This window comes from Eurytemora carolleeae, unplaced genomic scaffold (assembly GCF_000591075.1).
Source record: "Eurytemora carolleeae unplaced genomic scaffold, Eaff_2.0 scaffold32, whole genome shotgun sequence".
Classification (NCBI taxonomy): Eukaryota; Metazoa; Arthropoda; class Copepoda; order Calanoida; family Temoridae; genus Eurytemora; species Eurytemora carolleeae.
In genome coordinates, this window is record NW_019396068.1 from 126,171 (window position 1) to 141,837 (window position 15,667).

General features: G+C 31.3%; 2 long non-coding RNA genes across 2 annotated transcripts; both read left to right on the top strand.

Annotated features, from left to right (window-relative positions):
* The first annotated feature begins 8,861 nt into the window (after window positions 1-8,861).
* LOC111710695 (uncharacterized) lies at window positions 8,862-11,316 on the top strand. The gene is made up of 5 exons (XR_002767110.1): window positions 8,862-8,978; window positions 9,076-9,210; window positions 9,731-9,857; window positions 11,058-11,111; window positions 11,235-11,316. It is a non-coding gene; the product is annotated as an uncharacterized LOC111710695 (long non-coding RNA).
* An 824-nt stretch (window positions 11,317-12,140) lies between these two features.
* Window positions 12,141-15,621, top strand: LOC111710688 (uncharacterized). Its single transcript, XR_002767105.1, has 7 exons — window positions 12,141-12,211; window positions 12,609-12,700; window positions 12,987-13,073; window positions 13,849-14,638; window positions 14,963-15,024; window positions 15,142-15,234; window positions 15,520-15,621. It is a non-coding gene; the product is annotated as an uncharacterized LOC111710688 (long non-coding RNA).
* The last annotated feature ends 46 nt before the right edge of the window (window positions 15,622-15,667 follow it).

Genomic DNA, 15,667 nt, shown 5'->3' on the forward strand with positions numbered 1-15,667 from the left:
GGGGGGGGTCGAGAAATTTAAAAAAGGTAGTACATATGCACGTCCCTCTATTCCTAATATCAGAAAGAAATTCCTGGTACGACTTTCCTATATTGTAACTCTCTTCTAGTTTTACTTACAAGAAGAAAACTTTCTTGGTTGCATAAATGGATTTCAAATCCTTTTTTATCAATGTCTTTTTAGAAAAGTAGATAATAAAAGATTTCAAACTAAATGGAAATTAAACTTTCAGTTTTCAACCTAAACCTCTATGCTAGGTTGAAGCAAGGTATGTTTGTATACTAAAGGTAGGTGAGGGGGGAGGACTGGCCAGGAACTGGTTTAAAGAAAATAAACATTAAACTATAAGTCGGTTTTCTGGTCTACCCTGCCAACCTATGAATTAGGCAGAAACAGAAGATCTAACTTATGTGAAATTACTGGTATGGCTTTGCGACTTTGTAATACCTCTAGTTTGACTTTTTTAGGGGTATGGAGGTGTGGGTGGATGAGGGGGGCGGTAGCAAAGGCACACAAGAAAGCAGAGTTACCAACCCTTAATTGTGTTTTCATAGCTATAAGGTAATTAAATTCCTGCCGGGCTAGTTTTTTCAAGGTTGCAAATTGCAAATCTTTTTTTTTATTTCATTATTTTATTTCATTTGAACTTTTTCTAGTGTTTTTCTCATTCTGTAAAAGGCTTAACAAATAAAACTTATCAAGGATACATGATTATTACATAAGAATCAGTGTAAGTCAAGATGTTTAAATTAAAAAACTTTAGAGTATTTTTGGTGATTCCTCATGTTTTCTTTTAATATCTAGTTGGTATATATTTATTCATTATGGTTGGCAACCTTGTTAAAGTAATTAGTAGTTACTAGTTACTACTACTAGTATTGTGTTAAATTTAGAACTATGAAGTTGCCAGTGATTACAGGTGATCATCTGTATTCCTGATCAATTTTATCTTTATCTCTGAATTATCTCTTTTAATCTGCATTTTTTATATCTTTATCCGGTAATTTCCTAGTAACCCCCCCCAGCATATCCTGGTTTTCAAGTACCCCAGCAGAGATAGGGTTAACCTTGTCATTTCTAAAATGAAATGAAATTAAATTGTATCTGTTGTAACAATGACATATGTAGAGAAATGTATCACTTTATGTATATCAGGTGTTGGATGTGCAGATTTTACTTAATGTTTATTTATTTCATGTAAGTATACAAATTTAATCAAAAACATATCATAGCGAAACTATTTCCTTTGTAAGAACATCAAATTACTACTTGAAAACAATGACATATGCGTACAGAAACATTAACATTTCTATATTTCAGGTGATTTTACTGAATGTTTTGTTGTATTGTCTAGTTTTTCTAATTATTTATGTGTATAAAATTTATAAAAAACACAGACTGCTCTAACTAATTGCTACATAGTTATGAATATATAATATATTGTTTGTATATAAATAAGCTTATATTTTTAATGTTTTTTACAGGCCAAAAGTTTGAGAGCAGGTTTTGATGCTTAAAATAGTAAACCTTTAAAACGTTTTACATATATTCTCATTCAGTGATATATTTGCCCCTAAATATTAGTTATTATCTATCTTACAGTATTTAGAAAATTGTTTTGAGTAACGCAAAATGTGTTTTTTTCAAATTAGGGGCTAAAGATTTTTGTACTAGGAGGGGGTTGGATGAAAATATAGCTGAGAGAGGGTAAAAAGTTACAAGTTTGGACGAAATTCAGAAACAAATAGTGGGGCTGTATGTACCAAGTACCATTTACTCCTCCCTTTTTAATTTTATAATTTTGCAACGCTCCTGACTTCAGTTTTAACATTTTGCCCCCCATGGGGAGGGTGGAGGAGTGGGGAGGGAGGTGTCATTTTTCTTTTATGAGCGGGGAAGAGGGAAGGGGAAGCATTTCCTGCAGTATAATGAAGACAAATCAACATATATATACAGGGCTTCCTAAAATTTTATGTTAAACATTGACGACTTTTCAAAATACACAGTGCTTCTCAAAATGTAATGTAAATGAAAACAACTTCTCATAAAGATACACTTAAAACTTTTTTAAATATTCAGTGCTTCCCAAAATAATAATAATAAGTGAAGACAACTTCTAATAAAGATACAGTGCTCCCCAAACTAAAACGGTTTCCAAACCATATACATGATTCCCTAAATAAAATGAAAATGAAGAAAACTTTTCATAAATTTACAGTGCTAGTACGCTATAGAAAAGTTGTCTTCCCATTTTGTTATGGGGAGCACTTCATATTTATAAAAAGTTGCCAATGTTTAGTATTTAGTTTTGGAATGCACTAAATATTTAATACAAATCGTCTTCATTTTCCACTTCATTTTGTGAAACGCTGAATATTTTTGAAAAGTCATCATAAACATACAGTGCTCCTCAAAACAAAATGGTTAGGGACTGTAAAGGAAAAATGAAAGGGGAAATAGGGTAAAACTTAAGAATCTCAGGCATTGAAAGATACATATAAGACATCTTTCTAGAAATAGATATAAAATTGTGTCAATTTATACCAAAACATATTTATAAGATTTTGTATAAGATTCGCGGTATTAAACAGACTATATTCAATAAATACGCAACCAATATGAAAATGACTAAATCCCACAGAAGCCTGAGATTGATAATACTGATAAAATTGATAAAATTGATCATTGATAATATTTACATATAGTCTGTATAGTCCGTATTTCATCACCAGAACTTCCACCAATGGCAGTGCAGTATACTGGTCTCGTGATACAGACTGAGACATGGACAACGATACTGCAATGCCATTGGTGGAAGTTCTGGTGACATAATACTGTCCGTATTATGTCACCAGAACTTCCACCAATGGCATTGCAGACTTTATGTAATAATATTATCAATTATATTAAAAATGCAAAATGAAAATTAAAAAATTATAACAGGAGCAAATCTGAGATTCTCAGGCTTCCGTGGGATATATTCATTTTCATATTTTTTGCATATTTGTTGAATATGATCTGTTTAATACCCCAAATCTTATACAAAATCTCATATATATACGATTTGGTATAATTTTGACACAGTTTTATATCAATTTCTCGAATCAGGAACATCAAATAGATGTCTTATATGTATCGTTAAACCCCTGAGATTCTCAGGTTTTAGTCTATACTCCCATTCATTTTTCCTTTACAGTCCCTTTAATAGAGAAGACCTTCCTAAGCCACAGTGGTTTCATCTCTTTCTTTCTTCAAATTTTCATAATCATTCCTTCTTTCTTTCTTCTTTCATTCCTTCCTGTTTCTTACCTACCTTCTTTTGCCACAAGCTCAAATTTATAATCCTTTTATCTTTGCAACTTGATGGTATAAACCTTTTATATTTCAAACTCAGACTATTGTATTTCAAACTCAGACTATTTAATCTAATAGAATTTATAGTTTGAATTATTCGAGGTCTACAACATCAAGATGCAATGATACAGGGATTAGAAAATCACAGTTTGTGGCAGACACTCAATTTCTTTCACATTCAAGAATTTTCTCCAAGAGGACATTAGATTTGTATTACAAAAACACATTCTCTCTGCCCTTGATGAGTAGTCAAAGGTATGCCGGTCCATTAGCGCCTGATCCAATCAGAGTTTATTCATGTGTTTGTTGTCTATTCTGAACTAATAGAAATAGTACGGCGGTAACATCTATCTTTTTATCTATCTCATTATCCAATTAGAGAAATGAAATTTGCGCTATCAGTAAATGGAAATATTTACTTCTACTGAAACTATAGTGAGGCCTTTTTACTTCAGAGCAAAATTTTGTATCCATGTAAATGGCCAAATTTACCGATGAAAATTTTTTTATTTTACTTTGCATATCGGATTCTTGTGAAGCCTCTTAGAGGTAAAAAAACCGGAATTTTAAAAGAAAAACAAAAACAAGGCAAACTGAATAAACTGCTTTTAAGTTAAAGAAATTAAGTTTTTGCCACAAACTCAATTTCATTAATCTCCATATCTTAAAGCTTTGATAGTTCAAACTTAGACTATTTGATCTATCAGTGTTTGAAATATCTAAGGTCTACGACACGGGGTTGCAAGGATACAGGGATTAGAGTTTGCGGTAAAGATGATATTCTTTCACTTTTATATAAATCATGTTTTTTAGTATGGACTATCTCAACCCTAATCCTTCAAACAATGGTATTATCATTATTAATTACCTAGGTCCAAGAAAGAAAAGCAGTTCTGATGTTTACAAGGGAATGACCGTCACAAGGAAAAATAATCAAATTTTTCTTTTTATCATTTTTATTTTTGTTTTAGCCCAGGGTGCCTTGCATTCCTCTTTATGGTGATATTTTAAGCTTAGTTTAGCTTTTCTTCTTCCTACGTAAATATGAATAAACAATGCAAGTGAAAACGTTTCGCAGATTTTACCGATTATGTTGGGAAATTTTTTAATTTTCAAAAAAATTCATTTTCTAAGGGACAAAGTTTTTTTTTAAATTCTAGCTAACCGACTGTAATCCTTATTTTTTTTTTCGCAAAAATTAAGGATTACCAAAGCCTTTTCAACGTTCTTGTATTCGAAAGAAAACAAAATGTATAACTTCTAAATTGAATGATAACTTTTATAATTAATAAAAAGTGATAATTTGTTGAACAGAGCTCTAGCGATACTCAAGATATCAGAGAGAGAATACAAGGAACACCAAACATAAACAGACATTTTCAATAAGACAAAGAAATTGCGTTTTTGCTTCAAACACAAATCTAATCCCTATTTTTTTCAACCTAATAGTGTAAATCTTTCTTATTTCAATCTTGAATGATTTAGTCAAACAGAATTCATAATTTGAAATATCTAAGATCGTTGATATTTTAAGCTAGGAATTAGCTGTTAGACCAGGTTGCAAATAAATGAAAAATTTGAGTTTGTGGATAGAACATTTTTTTAATATTGCACGCCTGAATGTTTGAAAATCCCCCCCCCCAAAAAAAAAATATTAAAAAACATTTATAATTTGGTGTTTTCAGGAGCTATCAGATAACATGTTTAGAGATGTTTTTACTCAAAAAGTGGCACCGTTAGCCCCTGATTTGTCGATTAGTCTTTTAAATTGTAAACATAACACTGCAAACTAGACAGAGGTCACATACCTCTGCCCCGTTAGTAAAAGTAAATTTAACCTATATGAAGCATAAAGTCTGACCGCGTCAACCTTGTTGCACCGGTTAGTCCTGTCCATAAACACAGAAAGAGAAGGTACCTGTTGTAAGCGTAACCCCAGAGGAAGCTAAGAAATTAATGGAGAAGAAAATAAATATTCACGAAGCTTTTCAATTTCTTGTCAAACGGAGAGAAAAGAAAAAGTAAGTTAAATTTTTTTACTTAATTTTAAAAATATTATTAGCAGAGCTGGAAACGCTTTTATTTTTGATGTAGAGATTAAGGCTTCATCATCTGTTTTTTTTAGTCTGCAGATTAATTTAATCTCTATTTGATATCTAGGAAAGTGTTAAGAATTTAAGCAATCAAACTGTCAATTGAAGAAACCGAACAGCCAATCAGAAGCCGGGAAATTTTGAGCACAACCAATTTACCAACTTTCCCGCACTTTCATTAGAGGATTAGGCAAAAAATGAAAAGTGTCCACAATGGATATCAATATTAAGCGACCGGAATTAAGGGTATTCAAAACAAAAGTTCCTCAGCTCTGTCCCTAAAACTTTTTAAAACTTTTTTATTCCGTTAACTGTAGAAAATAAAACAGTCCTTTACTGTACTGTACTGTACTGCACTGTAATGTTCTGTACTGTACTGTACTGTACTGCACTGTAATGTTCTGTACTGTACTGTAATGTACTGTACTGTACTGTAATGTTCCGTACTGTACTGTACTGTACTGTACTGTACTGTACTGTACTGTACTGTACTGTACTGTACTGAGATAAGGAGAATAAGGGAAGTATATGTTTAGAAGGATAAGGAGAATAAGGAAAGTATGTTTAGAAGGATAAGGAGAATAAGGGAAGTATATGTTTTGAAGAATAAGGAGAATAAGGGAAGTAAAAAGTATATGCTTAGAAGGATAAGGAAAATAAGGAAAGTATATGTTTAGAAGGATAAGGAGTAGAAGGAAAGTATAAAGTATATGTTTAGACGGATAAGTAAAATAAGGTAAGTATTTGTTTAGAAAGATGAGGAAAATAAGGAAAGTATAAGTTTAGAAGGATAAGGAGTGGAAGGGAAGTATATGTTTAGAAGGATAATGAGAATAAGGGAAGTATATGTTTAGAAGGATAAGGAGAATAAGGGAAGTATATGATTAGAATGATAAGGAGAATAAGGAAAGTATGATTAGAAGGATAAGGAGAATAAGGAAAGTATGATTAGAAGGATAAGGAGAATAAGGAAAGTATGTTTAGAAGGATAAGGAGAATAATAGAATAGACAAGACAGTTTTCAGACAGGAAATTTCATTGACAGGACATTTCATAAACAAGACATTGCATGGACAGGATTTTTCATCAAAAGGATATTTCATAGACAGAAAAATTTTACAGACAAGAAATTGCATGGAAAGGAAATTTCATAGAAAGGATATTTCATTAAAGCCATTTCATCAAACAATACATTTTATAAAAAGGACATTGCATAAACAGGACATTATTAATGTATCAGTAATGTATGAGAGTGTGTAGTTTTTGTTTAAAATTATTAAAAGTATCAAAGGTATTCACTACACATGGAGGCGTATAGCTATCACCGGATTGACTTTAAGTGTAGGAGATTTTCATGTTATTTTGGCAGGGTGAGATCAGAGGTCTCAAGGAAGAGATACATTGCAATACAGGGTTAAGAGGATGGTGGATATTTTTTAATTCCTATATTTTTGCAACCCAATGTCGAATAACTTTCAAAGGATGAAATCTGTTAGATCAAATAATCAAAGTTTGAAATACCAAAGGTTTACACCATCAGGTTCCAAACATAAAGGGATTAGAAATGTGCAATTTATCGTTAGAAAAAAATCTTATTTTAAACTTAAAACAAATTTTTTTCGTCTGAAAAAGCCCTTAAGTCGATTTTTTCAAAGAGCGAATATCTTTAAAATAAAGTTTACTTGCTCTAGAAATAATTTTTTTCTATAGAATCTATGTAATTTTCTGAATGATGCTTTCCTTAATACACAGAGAAGGAATTTGATGGTGGGGGTAAACAGTTTTTACCCATGCTGTAGGTTTCAGGAGGGGGGTGGGTAATTTTTAACGTTGAATAATGTGTACACAATCCCTATCCTTCCTACCCTCACTGAATATACCCAACTTGGGATAAAATGATCCTTCATGAATCCTGCAGCAGATCCTGAATATCTGTTAAACAGTTCGCAATTGCAAATATAATTTGTTCGCGGAAAATATTAGCTCAAAATGAGGGATAATTCTAGAAAAATGTGCAGAGCAGATATTATTCAGTTCAATTCTGTTCCACAAACTACAGGGTGTCTCAAGAAACTTTTAGATTTGAAAATTACAGGTTGTCTTTCAAAAATTGTTGCAAGAAATTCACAATCTACAAAGTGTCTAAAAATTAACTGTCAATTCTAAAAACAAATATATTTTCATGAAGGATCCATTTTGTTTAATAATTTTTAGAAACCCCTGTCGTACTTTCTTGAATGTTCAACAATAACAAACTTTAAATATCCTTGTTAATAAATACGGTAATACACTTTAGGCGCAAATGTGGGTTCGAACCAGCGTAAAATGCGGCAAACAATGTAGGGGTTTATCCAAATTAGAAAAAAACGTCGAATGCTAATTGTCGAAAAATAGACGAAAATTTATTTACTAACCCTGTATCTTAACCTATATATGGAGTTAAGCCATGGTTAAACTTATCCTTGCACCCAGGTTTCATTCAGTTCTCCGGGTGTAATATATAGCAGGGATTATAGTTAACTCTCAATATGGTCAAACACATTCAATACATGGGATAGAAATAGTCAGACTGATTTGTAGAGATTTTATTTAGAAATCTATATTCAGATATTTTAGGTTACACATTTATCGTCAGTGATACTTGTATTGTATTTAATCATGGGTTACATGGTCTCATGTGTTTAAAATACGTTTTAATGGCGGAGAGTTTATATTTATCATATACTAGCTTGGGAACCCAGCTTTACACGAAAATCTTTAAAATTTAAATCGGGTCGTGAAAAGTTTAGCATCTTTAAACACACACTAATATTCCCGTGGTTCTAACGAGTCACCCAATCAAAATTAGAGGCAAATCGGTGAAGGTGTACGAGAGTTATGATCGGACAAACAACCAACGAACAGAGATTACTACATTATACAGAGTTACCCATAAAAAGGATGAGACTGTAAAGACGACCTGAAACTCTTTAAATTCGATGAATTGACAAAGAACAAACAAGTTTACAGTTGAATGGAACCAAGAATTTAAGGAAACAACCAGTATAAATTTCGTCTCATCCTTTGTGGGTAACCCTGTATACAGATAGATAGGAAGTCTAAGTTCAGGGTTATTAAAAACATTCATTGCATGCATTTCAAATCAATAAACTGTTTTATTAGTTGAGGTTTAATTTATTGAAGTCCTAATGGTTAAGGTTTAGTAAAATGTTTATTTAAAGGGAGTGACCGGCTATGTAAGGTAGTTGATCGAACTGAGTATGCAGTGTTGTGCAAAACTTCTTTCGGATTCATTTGAGACATATTAAACTTTTTAAAGATCTGTAAATCCTGAGTTTGAGCGCAAATTCGACGTTCAAAACTCCTACTTTGGGGGTGGATACGTTTTCAGAATGAGTGACTGAAGTATCTTTAGGCTTCTGAAACATTCTGCCTTCAAGAAAACCCCTCTTAAACATCGGAGGCCAGCTTTGTTTCTTCAAACTTTACAAACCTGGAATGCTAATCAGAGAGCTTCAGTAGAACACCAAGGTAAAACAGTAAAATATCTGATTTAAACTGCATTCTTGAAGTTGTGTGATTTCTTTATTGCTGAAGTTACAGTAATTTATAAATTATTCATGTTTAGCTACTGTAAAGAAGAGAAAAAAGACTATTAAGAAATCGATCACATTGGGAGACCCATGGATGTCACCCCAATCTAAGAAAAGGAAAAAAAATATTTTTGTTGGTAGACAGCTGACATTGGGAAAACTACTCTCAGGTAGTGAAATCTTTTACAATCCTAAAGAAAGGAATTGAGTTTTTGCCACAAACTTGAAATTTTTAATCCCTATATCTTTTAAACCTGATGATGTAAACATTTTTAATTTAAACTTGAACTATCTGGTACTACAGAATTCATACATAGAAATATCTAAGGTCTACGACATTTTGTTGCAAAGATATAGGGATTAGAAAATCACAGTTTGTGGCAAAGACTCAATTTTTCAGGAAAGTGTTTTTGGTTTGGTTTTTGTTACAGAACAATAAAAGAATAATAAATAATAAATCAGCAGAAATATATTTGCGTTTAACTGTAAGTTTTAAGAATGTTATCTTTGAGGATTTTCTTGTACCTCAAAACATGTGATAGTACAGGAAAGTAATAATTTTCTGTAATTATATATCATATAGTTAAAAAATGTGTCATAGGTTAAGAGAAAAAATGTTGAAATATTTACAATATTTTTCTTCTTAATGAGAATTTCTTTTGCTTAGACTAAATGTATTGTACATTTCAGGGGAAAAGTTGATGGTGTAGTTGTCCCAAAGGATTCAAATGTCAATCAATTCCCAAATGCTGGAACTTGTAGGAATCTTTTTTTCAGAAAATGAACAAAACTACAAAATTCAGAAAAGAGGAAAATGGTGTGTATTAATGTATATAGTTATTTTTAATCCAAAGGAATGAGTTTCTGCAAAAAATTCAAATTTAGTAATTCCAATATTTTGGCAATTTGATGATTTAACCATTTGATATTTCAAATTTAGACTACTTGATCTAACAAAATTAATAGATAGATAAGACTTTAGAGTCGATTGTACTGACTTTATATTGTCTGTTTCCTTATATTTATAATTTTCTGCAACTGAAAATTGTTTTGTCTTTTGCCAAACCAATTAATAATCCATTAAAACATTGTATTCAAAACTGAATCTAAAGAGTTTCATCTTATTTAAAGAGTTCTAGGTTGTCTTTGCAGTCTCATACTTTGTGGGTAACTCTGTATTAGATTTGAGTTTGTGGCAAAAACTCAGCTCCTTTCATTGGAAAGGCTTTAATATGCTGACTTAAATATAAATGAATATAAAACAAAGAATGGGCCTACCAAGAAATGAAAAAAGTATGTTGAAATTTTCTACATTATCAAATGCTTAAATATCTTTGCTTAAGATATTTTTTCTTTCATCAATTTTCCAAAATTAAGAATATTTCTTCTGTATTATCTAAACATTCGCCAACCACTTTAGATCTAAACCAGGCTTTTATACTAACTGCCTCAGGCTTCAGGCACACTGCCTGAATTACTACTTTTTCCTGTAACAAACAAAATCTTTGTTTCGACCCAATTTCAGTTGTCATATTTTGATCTTTTTTATCTTTTTTGAAAGCCTGTAACCTAAGGAAAGGGAATGCACAAGTTTTGCAAAGCAATTTTAGAAAATTATTTGCATTTCAAAAATGTGTATTTTATAACTTTTTGGACATTTTTTTTACAAACATTTTACTTTACAAAAAAAATTCAATTTTGACAAAGGAATTGAGCTTTTGTCGCAAACATGAAATTTATAATTCCTGAATCTTTGCTGCCCGATCTTGTAAGCCTTTTATATTTTAAACTATGAATGCTGCTAGATAAAATAATATAAGTTTGAAATGTCAAAGGTTTACACCATCAGGTAGAAAAGATATAGGTATTAGAAAATTTGAGTTTGTGTCAAAAACTTAGTTCCTTTGAAAAAGTTTTTTAATGTTGTATCATTTGTCATATTTGGACATCAAACATGGTTTTCACGTACCCCTAGGGTTAATAATAGGGTTAATTTTCTGAAAATTTTAACTTACAGGAATGGATGAGTGGTTATGAGGAAAAAAGAAATAACGAAGACTATGTTTTGAAGGTATGGGTGTGTTTTCTTTCCAACAATTTGTAGATAAAATACGGATTACAAACAAACAAACAAACAAAAATTTAACAATTTTCTCACAAGTCAAAGGATATAATTACACACCCATGATTATAGGTTATCTTGAGTGATTTTCTAATCAAGGAAGGAGATTTTGGATACAATTAATAATGTCCAATTCACAATACTAGCCTTTAAGAACCAAAGAGGAAGAAGGAAGTTTAAGAAGCATTATAAAAAATATTAAAAAGTGTACTTTTAATCCTTTTGGATAACCATGATCAAATATCTAAAATCACCGGTAGATGTATGCCGACCACTTTGGTTTCAGCATTCAAGAATCTGAACGAAGAATCAAAAACTCTCCTCTTCATGACGAAATAGATTAAAACTTTAGTGTAAAGGTAATAATTTGTTCATGCTGATTTTATATTTTCACATAAAAAAATAAAGAATTTGCTTTTACTACACAATTGCTTTATTCAAAATCCCTTTTATCGTTTTTTTCTTATTTGATGATATCAGGAAAAAATAAATTTTAGTTTCAAAGAAAAAATTTTTTTTTCGGGAAAAAAATGATGACTCGCCAGAAATTCTGATTTTTTAATCCTTTTACCTTTGTAACCTGATGTCATAGACCTTTGATATTTCAAATTATGAATTATGATAGATCTGATAATAAAAGTTGAAGATATCAAAGGTTTATACCATTACATTGTAAAGATATAGTAATTAGATAATTAAAAATTGCATTCATAAATATTGTACATACTCCTTTTATAGGTGAACTGATGCAGATGATTGTTCTAAGATGGAGTTTGCGATTTGCTCATACATATTGTAACAATTGTGTTAATACTTGCTTATTCCAAATCTTAACTTTATTAATCTGAAATGTTTTGTTGCTGAATTTTTATGAATATATTTAGTAATGGAAATGAAAATCAAAAATAATTAAAGATATATTTTGACTTTGTCAGTTTTTTTGGTGTAAAAATTTAGTTGTTTTTAAACAATTTTTTTTTCTTCAGAAAAATGGTTGTAGACTGGAGTGCATTATAACGGGAAAATCTCTTGACAATTGTGTTAAGCAGGTTTGGAATTAAAAAAATTATTGTTTTTTGTACTTATACATCTAAACATGTGTTTAATAATTACATAAATGATTAAGATATAAAAAACCACAGATATTTGATTTTAGATAATTTAATCTACATGAATTACAAATGAAAGAGAAGTGATTATATTATAAAGCACAGAGTTCCAGGCAGTGCAGTAATATGAAAGGAAATGAGTTGTTGCCATATTTGTCATATTTGCTTATCCCTATATATTTGCACCCTGAGGATTCAAACCTTTGATATTTTAAACGTAGACTATTTAATCTAACAGAATTCATAGTTTGGAATGTCAAAGGTCTACGACATTGGATTGAAAAGATATAGGGATCAGAAAATACCTTTGTGCATAAATTTATGACTGTTCATATAGGACTGTTCGGATGAGAACATGGAGCCTATAGAGTTCATTGAGTATGTGAGGCCGGAGAATGGTGTCATACTGCTGTGTATCTATTCAGCCAGGTTTTAGATTGGATGTGTTACTTTTAGCTCCAAGTACAATCAATTGGATTAGATTCAAACTAACATCATTATATTTGGATCTTTCAAGGACCCCTCATATTTTGACTTTTAACCCAATTCCTGATTTTTCCTACATACCCAAAGCCCTCCATTTAGGCCTAAAACCGGTCTTTAATACTAACTGCCTGAGTCCTCAGGCACACTGCCTGAATGACTGATTTTTCCTATAACAAACTAAATCTTTGTTTTGACCCACATCACATCACATATGCAATTTTTTTTATAGATTTGTGATAATAGTGAGTTGCGAGCTGTATATCAGGATGAATACTTACATTGAGTCAGAGAACTGAATGTTTTGGCAGAGATTAAGGTAAAAAAATGTGTGTATATCTAAGGTGAAATTTAAACCAAAGTGTGTATAACTAAGGCGGAATTTAAACCAATGTGTGTAGAACTAAGGTGGAATTATAATCAATGTAGGTAGAACTAAGGTGAAATTCAAAAACAAGAACTAAGGGTGGAGTACGTCAATGTGTGTATAACTATGGTGGAATTTAAATCAACGTGTGTAGCACAAAGGTGGGAGTAAACTAATGTGTGTAGAACTAAGGGTGGAGTAAACCAAAGTGGGTAGAACTAAGGTGAAATTGAAACCAATTTGTGTAGAACAAAGGGTGAAATTTAAACAAATGTGTGTAGAACTAAGGGTGGAGTAAACCAATAAGGGTAGAACTAAGGTGGAATTTAAAAAAATATGTGAAGAACTAAGGGTGGAATTTGAACCAATGTGTGTAGAACTAAAGTGAAATTTAAACCAATGTGCGTAGAACTAAGGTGGAATTTAGACCAATGTGCGTAGAACTAAGGTGGAATTTAAACCAATCTGCGCAGAACTAAGGTGGAATTGAAACCAATGTGTGTGGAACTATGGTGGAATTTAAGCCAATGTGTTTGGAACTAAGGTGGGAGTAAGCCAATGTGGGTAGAGATAAGATGGGAGAAATATTCCCACCACTTCTTTTTTGGAGGTTTCTTAAATATTTTCTCCTGAAATTCTTAGTTTGGTGTGTTTTGGTTATTTAATAAATAACCAATGACTAACTTACATACTAACTGCATTCTTTTATTGTATATAAATATTTCAGATATTATCTGGTCAATGAATCCACAATCTCAAGGAAATCACAAGGAATTTTAAGTTATTTAAGGAAATTAAAAAGCACATTTTGTAAAAAAAAATACTAAATTCACATTTCTCTTCTTTCTTTGAGAATATTTTTGATTTATATGTCCAATCAATTGTATTAATTTAGTGGCAACCATCACGTTTTTATCTTTTTATCATTATTATCTAGACCAAACTCTTTTTTAAAATTTCTTTCTTTATGGGGAATGTTTTCTGCCCTTTTGAAACTATCTAAATACTTTGGAGGGTTAACTTAAGTATATATTTGATTATAATGACCAATTAAATGTATTACTTATAGCCCCAACCGGTTGTTTTTGAATACTTTCATTTAGGCAGAACTCTTTTTTTAAATTTCTTTCTTTATGGGGAAATATTTGAGAAATGGACAAAATATATTCTTAAGCATTGCTTTTCTTGTTTCTTATTCCTTTGAATGATACTAAATGTTACTGTTATGTTGGTTGGTTGGTGTGTTGGGTCACTTGAGTTGGTTGGTAGGTCAGTTGGGGGTCGGGTTGGTCAGTCGGTCAGTATGGTCGGTTGGGTTGGTTCGGTCTGTCGGTCCATTGGTTAGGGTTGTCAGTAGGTCAGTGTTCTGGTCGGTTGTCCAGTTTAAGGTCTATCTCGGTTCCCTGTTCCCTGTTCCCTGTTCCCTGTTCTAGTTCCTAGGTTCGCTGTTCCAGTTTCCAGGTTCCCAGTTCCAGTTCCTTCAGAGATACCATCAAATTATACATGATTTTTAGAATGTAAGAACTTTGTCTTACTCACTTTTAACATATTTTTTTACAACTATGCTTCCAGGTAGAAACAGGCATCGTTCTTTTGAACACACAAAATTTTTTGTGAATGATGGTTTTATTAAAAAAAGAAAAGCCAGATATATATTCAGAGAAATAAAAAAAATTCAAAAAAAAACGGAAAACAGAAACTTTTCTTCAACATTTTTGTGAATCAGGCATGCACTTTTTTAAATGAAGGTCAATTGCACTTAAAATTACAGTTACAGTCTATTCATAAACTTATCATCTTTAGTTCACATAAGTTTTTTTTTAAATCTCTTGATATTTTAGGTTGTGGATAACCTGAGACTATGAAGATTAATGATTGAGTGGTACGATTTCTTCCCATCAAGGTAACAGTAAAATAAACTAAAAGTGGGCTTAAAATAAAAGCTATGAGACCAAAAACATCCTTATACCTTCTTTTCCACAACAAATTTCATTCTCAAAATTTTTAACTATGTTTTTAGGAACAGTACAGTAACCTGATGTTCAGATCTCTCTGAGATAAAATGGGTCCAAACTCTTTGGTGGATGTCGAGTTTACAAGAAACATCGATAATGTATGCTCCATTTTTTATGCAGCTAGATAGAATGTGTTTAATTAGTTAAAAGCTGACTTGTTCTAACTAGTTGCTTATGTTTATACATATTAATTATTCTTAATATTTGATATTTTACCGAATCAACATGTTTAATTGCAATGAATATATTCTTAAATTTGTTTGAGTATTTAAAAAGCTGACTAAATTACTTTAAAGTCAAAATTCTGAAAGGTTGAACAACACATTTTTACTGCGGGTTATCTATGATTATGTTGCATGATAAATTGGATTTTGTTGTTGCAGGAAACCGTTGAATGCAGTATATAGACGGCAAAGCAGGACAGTAACAAATGGATCATCTATTTCTAATGTGAATTATAACAATAAAGTTTTTGTTGTATTGTTTAATATATACGATAATTTGTTACATTCTGGACACATGTGCAATTTG